At 40.3% G+C, this 10,000-nt stretch overlaps 1 long non-coding RNA gene and 1 pseudogene across 1 annotated transcript in view; both read left to right on the top strand.

Moving 5' to 3' along the window:
* LOC138021775 (TNF receptor-associated factor 5-like) overlaps window positions 1-3,288 on the top strand; it is a 5,029-nt pseudogene extending 1,741 nt beyond the window's left edge.
* A 2,958-nt stretch (window positions 3,289-6,246) lies between these two features.
* Window positions 6,247-10,000, top strand: part of LOC138022461 (uncharacterized) — a 4,191-nt gene continuing 437 nt past the window's right edge. The window contains exons 1-3 of the long non-coding RNA XR_011126578.1: window positions 6,247-6,375; window positions 7,634-7,687; window positions 9,793-10,000. The exon at window positions 9,793-10,000 is cut by the window's right edge and continues 437 nt beyond it. This is a non-coding gene — a long non-coding RNA (uncharacterized lncRNA). The remainder of the gene's footprint in view (window positions 6,376-7,633; window positions 7,688-9,792) is intronic.

Below are 10,000 nucleotides of genomic sequence, written 5' to 3'. Positions count from 1 at the left end.
TTGATTTCACGGTCTGCCATTAGCCATTACTCACGTTCAAAACTGACCGAGATGACCTTAGAGGATTGGATCTAGGGAAAGTGACGTCATTTACTCAATAGCTTAAAACGATCACCGTGTAAACGCAGTCTATTATGTGTGCAAAACACGAATTGAAAAATCAGAAAGTCCGAAAACTCCCGTGCTGCAGATTAATTCAGTCGCGTACAAACGCACTGCATTCTTAAACTGTGAGTCTTTGACGTCATTTTCTCCTCGATCCAGCTCTCTCAAGATTTTAAAGTTAGTAATGCCGGACCTTTAAATAGGAAAATTCCTGTTAAAATAAACAAGTGCCTTTTTTAAAATTAAGGCTTAAAACTTGGTCACTAAGTGTTAATGAAAGAAATACCCCTTTTCCTTTTCCTTCGCAATAGCAAGGTTTATTCGTGCATCCGTGCCTGTTCATTTTATAACCAATGCAATAATAATAGTCAATGCAATAATAGTCAATCGGTCTTTTGTAGGTATGATACAGTATTAAGGAAGTAAGTGAGTAAGTAATACCTCTAGCATTGCTTGGTTCAAACGAGGGGTTAAAAGTGGAAAACAAAGAGCTTTATTAAATTTCACAGCTTGGTTACTATTTAACAATTATTCCATTCGCGCTTCTTGGAAATGAGATGGTAAATAGCCAACGAGGCGCGTAGCGCCGAGTTGGCTATAACCAGTCTCATATCCAAGAAGCGCGAATGGAATAATTGTTTTATTAAATTCCTTTAAACTCCAAAAGTTTTAAAAGTACGAAATGCGAGCGAAAAAAGCGAGCAAATCATCCGAGCGAAATCGAAAAAACTTGATGAGAACCGATGCAATGTCCTGTAACACCTTGTGGTCAGACCGACGCAGGCTCGTTACAAAAACATTTCTTACCTTTTCGCGTACTTCTAAACGTCGGAATTTAACCCAGCGGTCCAGAAAAACTTCTTTTTTTCTTTCTTCGGAGAGAAATTTGGCTTTCCGGCGAAAAACCTTTTGGCTTGGCGACACTTAGATCAATCATTTACCATTTAAGGTCAAACTAAGATATATGAGCTGATAATCGAGATTGAGTGAACCAATCAGAGCACGAGAATTGCATTATCCGAGGTTGAGAATTTAATAATTATTATTACATCTCTCAGATAGTACGCGCGCTGTAATTGGCTAAATTAGCGGGCCGTATTCTACAGTACGGCCCACTGTACAGCCCGCTAAATTTAAAATTTCGACAAAACATCATCTAGCGAGTTTTTCATGTCATTTCTGTTTCATAAACTTGTACTAAAAACTGTTTGAATCTTGCAAGCAACTATTTCAAACTGAACAGCCAAGAAGATTTAGTTTTTGGGATTTTGGCACGGCATTCTTTGTGGCAGTTGAACCTTCCACTTCACTTTGACTAGTTTCCCTGCCCGCGCGCCGGTTAACCTCAGAGATATAATAAATATCTTACTAACCTCGTTTTCTCTGTCCGTACTGTAAATTACGGATCCCCGTTTTTTCCCGTTGATTTATAGCCCGCGCGCTTCGCGCTTGGGACATAAATCAACGGAAAAAACTCGGTCCGTAACTTACAGTACGGACCTCGAACTCCGTTAGAAAGAGGTATTCTTTGGAATCATAACATGGAGTCGGTGCCATCGAGGATGGTCTGTTTTTTTCCCTGAACTGACATTGATATGACCCACCAATTTTCAAAACATCACTAACATTGAAATGTCCACACTGACTTGACCCCCAGGCTAATTGCTTCTTTGTAACTGTGCATGCTTAATCTGGTTCCCTAAGGTGATGCCGCACTTTTGCACTGCGTATTTTTACTGCGAATAACACCAGCTCTTAATTTGCAACATTTCCAATATGGCGGCTATGTTCTATGCTTCCTAGAGACAAGAAAGGTTGTTTTCGAAGACTGAAAGAGATTAAACGGAGAGAAATGTCTGCGGTTAACTGTAAAAGACCCGGAAAAGTTGTCGAGGAGGTTGAAATGGGCACTGGTGCTCTCTGTGAGTCACAAGTTGCCTCGAGTTACTGGCAAATTGCTTCTTTGAAACTGCGCATGCTTCATCAAGGTTTTCTGCGTTTGAGGTTCAAGTGGGAGAGTACGACTCCATACTAAAATGGCCGATATACCCAAGATACAGCTTTACTCTACTGGATCAACGGGACCAACGCAAAGACGGAAAAGACATCTGCGCATACTTTGAGCCCCAACGTATTACACGACCTCACGCTGACAGAAATCTCGGAAAAGGAGCAAGGCGATTTGTGCTTCAAGAGGACATTCGTGACAGCAGCAGGAACCCATGATCCGGAGCCTACAACTCTACTGTGTTCGTGTAACGGCGTTTTCACAGACCGATTTATTTTTAGATTGAATTTCACGCGAATGAGACTCCCACAGGAGCCCGATGACCAATTACAAGAAATTAAGCTGACGTCATAGGGTCACCGAACCGGAACTGCCTTTGTTATTTGACCTAATTCGCGGGAAGGGCTAGTCTAAAAATAAACCTATTAGTGAAAACGCCGTTTCACAGACGCTGTATGGAAGTTGCACGCTCCAGATGGGCTCCTGACAGGAGTTACTGCAAAGATGACGTGGTTTATCTCAAGTTTGAGGTTACACTGAAGTAGTCTCCACCTGGCTTTTTTAGAGTATGAAGAAGCGATGGCCTATGAAGTATGTAAGCGTTTATACGCAAAATATGAGGATTGGAAGGACTCGTCTTGGTTTACGGTCCCTTTGCCTTCTTTTCGAATGGTCAGCGTGGAAGGAAGTCAAGCATGCGCGGTATCACTTAAAAGGAAAGACGTTAAATTTCTGGCAAACGTTGAGAAAAGCGTCTCTAATATTTGTAACCTAAATACCATTAGTCTTCATCTTTCAATCGCAAACGCCCAAAAGCCAGCTATAATTGAAAACAAAATGACCGCTTGTAGTTCCTTGCATGTCGACTAAGATAAATGAAAACACCATGTACAAGAGCATGCCAAAATGCAAAATAAATGAATTTTTGAAATTAACACAAAAAGATGGTATTTTAAAAATGACCGAATTTGGTGGAATTTTTCAACATGTTGTATTTGAAATCGTGCCCCTGAAAACACCACAGGCGTTCTTAAGTTTGTTCAATATTCGATGAATTAGGACTGCTTGAGTTGGCCTTCGAAACATCATTTATCTGGTTTGCCGTCTCCCCCATTCGCCTTTATATTTAAGCAACAGAGGACTTTGTCCTTGTTTACGTAGCCTCATGATCTAAACACGAGGGGGAGTTGAGAGAATTCGAGACAGATAACTGTCTCGGATGGCCTTTTTCGATATGTTAAAATTCAGCTTGAAAGCGGGGTTTAGAGGACACACAAAATGACGACAAAGGAAATTGGATGATATGTTAATATTTTTCACATTCATTCCAACGTTTTTCTATTGTTTTTGTCCTCACTGACTCACTATCAAGATGAATATTGCTATTTCGAAAAAGGGCCTATTCTCCAAACTCCCCAAGTGTTTACATTAGGCAATGTAAACACTGAAAAAGGTCCTCTATTACTTTTATAAATTATTTTCGACAAATGAAGCTAGGACAAAGCTGTTTTTTCACTTTTTGATTGAAACAGATTTTCTTGATACACGCTCATATTTCCTACCAGCCAATCAAAACGCGCATCTGACAACACATAACCAATCAAAATCCGTCTGATGTCACAGCCGTGTTTACATTCCTTATCTAAACACAGCTATTTACCAACGAGAGTGCGCGTACTATCCTAGTTATTTTATAAATTCCGTTTGGCTGCGCCCTATTAACATTTTTTTTGCGCTTACAGAGTGTGCCCATGTCACTTAATTCATTGTTTAAAAAGACGACTGATACGATAAAGATGCAGTCAACATTTGAGAAATGCTCTGTTTTCATTTTTCCGTTGTAGTTGTTGTTGTTGTTGTTGTTACTGTTATATCAATAAATCGTCTAAAAGGCCAGTTTCAAACGTCGCGCTACCGCCGTGTCGAGCTAATTTTGGAATTAAATTCGACGTTGGCACGGCAGTGGCACGGCAACTTGAATTTAGTTCGACACGACAATTAACTTTGACAGGGTCTGTCAGCTGCACGGCACTGGTTCGGCATGGTTTCAAACGTTAATTAATGTAGTTTTAATTAATTTGCAATTTGTACGCATGCGTTCCAGTTGTATACTCAAAAACAAAACGGCGTCACGCAGAAGTTTAGGACTGATTCAACGGCGACTCCAGCTGTATTCAAGAACTAAAAAGAAGTCGAAGAAATCAATGTTTCAGAAGTTGCCAGTTTCTGTGGTAAATACTCGACATCATCTGTAGATGATCAGCGGATATACATTCGATTGAATCAGAGGAGGAACAACCAAAAAGTTGCCCTTGAGACGCGAAAAGTTCTTTTGAATCTGCTCTCCCTGAACGTATTCAAAACGGTGTTCCACCAGCCAACGTTTCTGTACAGACGTCGGCACGATCGTGCCACAGCAACCTTAGCGCTGAGTTTCGTGGAAGGAAACCAGAAGAACAATAAATGAACTCACTTTGCGGAAAGATCTTCTTTTTGTAATAAAATGATGTAACATGGACTGTTGTATCAGTTGTCGTTGCCATCTGGAGTTAAAAATCGCCTTCGCAAACTTCCTCCGACCTTCCTTCAAGTTGCTGTCCTGTATGTGAAGCTGGTGGATGGAAGGTTTGTTTAATCGGTTCCGGCTTTGATTTTGAATTTGGCGCAACTGAATTAAGTTCGACGTTTGAAACCACTCCCATGCTATGGTCGTGCCACTGCCGGGTCTAATTCATTTAAGTTCGACACGGCAGTCGCGCGACGTTTGAAAATGGCTTAACAGATTAAGAAAAGCTAACCTCATTGTCACGGAGCATAGACTTTAGCTTCGTGTGACCCACGGCAACTCGAGTATTTAGTTACAAAAAAGCAAAAACAAAACGCGGAGTCTTTTTAAACATTACTTGTACAAAAAGACGCTATATAAAATGAAATCATTACCCGTCAAATTTTGAGAGTTTCGATGAAGCTGTTTTGTTGGTCAACAGAGAGTCAACATGAGTTCATGAAGAAAATTGCGGCAAGGAGTCAGTTGTGAACTATCTACAACCATGAAACCTGATTTTTCCTCCTTTGGCATACCGTAAAATGGTTTTAGGGTACTTTTTTTCCGCAAACAACTTCTTATGTAGAAGAAAATCTCGAGTATACGGCAAACGCGAAAATGCCTACACTCACGTAGAAACGGCAAGCGGCAGCCGGCAAGCGCAGAAAATGGCGGGAAAATCATGGTCACGTGTTCACTTTTGTCGTGATGCTAAATCTCTCTATTGTCGTTCAGTTGACTGGGAGATTGCCGCAAAAACAAAACTATGCAGCCTGCTGTGCAACTAATTATCCCACAATAGTTAGTGACAGACTCGGCTAGTTTATAACGGAGCTATAACTTAAAGCTTTTTTTTTTTTTAACAGAATTCTGCAAGGTAATTAGGAGATTTTGACCTTATGGTGATGAAATTAGCCCCCCCACCCCCCCAAACTTTTTCCGCATAGGATTGTTTTCTCCTACCTCTCTCTCGCCCCTCAAACTTCCCCTTATCCATGCCAAAACATAGCCCCCCTCCCCCCACTTTCAAACGTACTCCGCGGCCCCTGTTGGGAAGCTACCTGACAGGATAGATAAGATTTTTTCCGAAAAGATGCACAGTTTCGTTCCGACTTTAAATCAAAGAATGAAATTAACAAGAAAAAGATCGGAACAAAAAATGGCATTTACTCAGGCTTATGAATTGGTTTGACGGGGTAATTTCCGTTGAAAAGCGAGATAAACGTTTATACGATTAAATCAATTGTACTGAAAAGTTAATTAACCTGTGGGTTTTTTCCTAGAATCAAATTCCTTTTCTCATTCATTTCTTGTTGATATTCACATTATCCGTGGATTAATAATTGGTTTGCCTTTCCTTTTAAAGTTTTCCCTTTTTTTCAACTCTTGAGTGAGGCTCCAGCAATAAAGCAATCGGTTAAAAACCAACTGATTAAAGTTGATAAAAACAAGATTTCTAAAACAACTGAATTTTAATTGCTTTTTCGTTTCGTTATTTGCATGCACGTCACGATTTTCAGAATCTTTTTGTCATGCAATAAATATTTATGCAGAGAAAGGAAACGAAATCGAGATAAAATCTGAAATAAGAAAATCTAGTTGAAACTGTATCCAAAGTAAAAGCAATTTCGAACAGCCATGATTCTAAAAGTTGTAAGTGTTGTGGTTGTTTTAAGCCTGGTGACTGGTCTTGGTGAATGCACTCCACTTAAATATGGTAGGTTCCTATCTATTTACCTTAAACTTCGGGATAGATTGTTTTGAATTATTTATCACGCCTGTTTCGTAGCAGTATAGCGAAAATCGATGTTTCGTCTACTTCAAAACCATAACGCCACTTTTGAAGACTAACTGAAACGGTACAGAACAGAAACGTTATGCTTCAGCAAAACGTTTCTGATTAACAAGGAATTCTCAGCTTCAAATTTTTTTTTACAGAAAGAGACAAAGGTTTTATTGCTAAATCGGTTCCATTTGGCAATGTCATTAGCGAAGGATTTTTAATTTGCTACATGGAATGTTAATTCGTTTTAGAGAGAGAGGGGGGGGGAAGGAAATCCCTCCCACTTAGTCCCCCTCTTTCTCGCTCGTCCAGCGAAGAGGAGCTCGTCGAACCTGCTTGTAGCTAGCCTGCGTCGCAGACGGACTAAACCACCGGTATAGTCAGCCGGACTGTATCGTGCAGACTTAACTATTATATCATGACTATACGCGGGCTCGCTCGTAGCTCGGGCTACTGATTTATGGGCTCGAGTAATGTTTTGAAAGTTTTTAATATTTCTCGAGCTTTAATCGAATGCATTTTGAGAACTTTCAAAAAATCACGAAATCCACGAACAAGTTCATAGCAAGTTCCTTATCGCACTACGAAACCTTTATTGCACTCTAAGACAGAAACGTAATTATATTCAGTTGAGTATATAATAAAAAGGGTTATTCAGCTTAGGGAAGAACCAGGGAGCCTACTGAATCAGTTTCATACTGTATCGGGAGAGAAATGGCAGCGATGATGTGTAGCTAAGACAGCTGACTTTTTCAGAAAGCCAGCTGTCTTAAGTGATAAGTGATCACTGTCTCAAGTGATTTGTGATAAGTTGTCACTATTTTAACGGAATAAGTTATAGCTGAGCGAGCGAGTGCGTAGCACCATTGTGGAGAAATATGGTGACCCATCGGTCCGTCCATACGTTCAACTTTTCATGTCGCACCGCTGAAACCCGCGTGTTTTGGCGGGAAGTTGCATAGCCAGCGTACTGTAACTGCATTTGACAACTCTCGTCAACTGTCATCAACTCTCGCTCGCGTTTGGCCAGGGCTTAATTAAGTTTTATTATGATTTTTTTTTTCAGAGGATTTTCTGCAGGTTGAAAGTAGTATATCTTTTGTTTCATAATTGAGTTTAGTTGCGATATAAACGGAATAAATAAACAAGGTCTATATCATCAGAAACTAAATGTTTGCCGCTTTTGATTCAGAGCGAAAAGACACTTTGAAACCACACAGCACTTACAGGCTGATGTTGAGGACAGGTAATGTCAACAAAATCAATTAGCATTTTGCTGTTTTGTGGAATCTCTTCCTCGTGCATCCAAATCCTTTGAAGGCATGCAAACAGAGTACTCCGGAAGGTGCAGCAACCGGAGAAGTGAAGAGAAAGTGCAGTCTTAGTAATCAAATTTACAGATGGTTAGCTGTTCTCGTCTTCTCCGAAGAGGACCGTAAACCCTTCTCCCCGTCTCTCAACCATTGCCGGTTCATAAATTTTTGTGGGACATTATATAAACATTTCAGAATAAAAAGTAGCGACATAAAAACATGACGTTTCGGCGACGTCATGTCACCATTATCAAATGTAAATTATTGTAAGTTAGGTAGCGTTATACATAGGATAGAGAGAGGGAAAATATATTAGAATAAACGAGGCGGGGAAAAACAAAAGAATGAACAAAATTGGAATAAACAGTTTTGCTGGAATGGAGTCATTTTGAGTGTTCAGAGTCGGTCTCTTTTTCCTTATTAAAAGCATCTCATAAATAAGGCACTCAAACTTTCCGCGGCATTTCTTTAATTGCTCGTGAAGATTGTTGGATATTTGGTTGTGTTTGTCCTTCAGACCCGGGTTGCTCGAAGCATGTTTAGCGCTAACCAGCGTTAAATACCATGGAAACCTATAGGTTTTGACACCTCTTAACCAACGGTTAGCGCTAAGCAGTCTTCGAGCAACTGGCCCCAGGTGTTTACCGATGAAATAATGTTTATGCTCCTAAATGCGCAGGTGGAGATGACGGCTGTTGTAGCCTATATGATTGGAATCACACGAATTACATTGAAATTCATACACAACGCATTGTTGGCTTACAAGTGAGGGCTTTGTTTCCTTAACTTTGAAATCTTCAGAGATTTTCCTACTTGTGAAAAGTGGTTAATTGTAATACACGATCGATTTTCTTTCCAAGGTCGCTTAGTTGCCTGCGCACGGAGTCGGCGGAGCATTAATATTCTGTCATCATTAAGCACCTGAAGGACAAACACAACCAAAGATCCGACAGTCTTCAAGAGCAATTTATCACCTTAAAGAAATGCCGCGGAAAGTTTGCGTGCCTTATTTATGAGATGCTTTTAATAAGGAAAAAGAGACCGACTCTGAACACTCAAAATGACTCCATTCCAGCGAAACTGTTTATTCAAATTTTGTTCATTCTTTTGCTTTTCCCCGCCTCATCCCATAAACTATTCGAAGAGAGAAGGGCACAGAGTTCTCTATATCTGTATTGTGGCCAGCAGCCCCTTTATCTTAAGTCCCGAAACGTTTCGCGTTCCGCAATTATCTCGCAATATCTTAAAGAAAGAAAGGTGCTCTTAAGTTGTTACCTTCGGAAATGTTATAAAGCCGGGTTTTTGAAACAAGCACAGCTCAGTACATTTCTTTAATTGCTTCAGTTTTTGGGACTTTTGACGAGAAATTGAATGGGCAGCTGGACACAAATAGGGATTTGCTCCGCTCTTCTATGACATTTATCACCTGCATGGGTGTTGAAACTCCTGCATTATGTCAGGAGCCCATGACTAGAAGCTTACAACTTCATTGCATCTATGAAACGGCGTTTTTACAGACCAAGTTACTTATAGTTTGATTTTCCCGCGAAACCGGACCTTTCCAGCCAATCACAAGTCTTGCATGAGAAATTAATCCACATGGGAATGAGGATTGGCACTCGTGCAAGCCAAATCGTATTTGAGAACTCGTCTAAAAATAGCTTGATCTGTGAAAATGCCGTTACATAGACCTAGTATTGGAGCCGTAGGCTCCTAGTCATGGGCTCCTGATTGTCTATTAAAGGAAGGTGGGGGGAGGGGGGGGACGGTATTTTCGGGTGTTCAGGGGAAATCATTAGTCAACCACGAGTTTAAAACTCGAAAACGGTAATGTGGAATTCCTTTACTGATGAAATTATCGTTATACCACAAGATGGTTCTAAGCAAAAAGGATCTTTATCCAGGCGATTTGCCATAAACTTGAAAAACGTCGGGCCGACATTTTCCAAGACAAATGCAATCCGTTTCAATCTTGTCCATTTGTGTCCATCAACTGGCCGACTTGTACAACCTGACCGATCTAACATTCTGTTCACAGATAAAAGTTCAGGTGAAAATCAACGTACTATCAAAAGACCATGCTTGATGGAAGAGTAAGCATGTTTACTTGTTTTGTTTGGTTGTTCATGGCTTTCTAGAACTTCTGTGAAATGCAAATGTTCGGCCCATGCAAGATGCAAGATTTAAGCGACATGTCGTGCTTTCTCTTTCAAATACAAATGGTTCCAACTTTGTCGTTTGTGACT

Source organism: Montipora capricornis, chromosome 10 (assembly GCF_036669925.1).
Source record: "Montipora capricornis isolate CH-2021 chromosome 10, ASM3666992v2, whole genome shotgun sequence".
Lineage (NCBI taxonomy): Eukaryota > Metazoa > Cnidaria > Anthozoa > Scleractinia > Acroporidae > Montipora > Montipora capricornis.
This window is presented reverse-complemented; position numbering and strand designations above follow the sequence as displayed.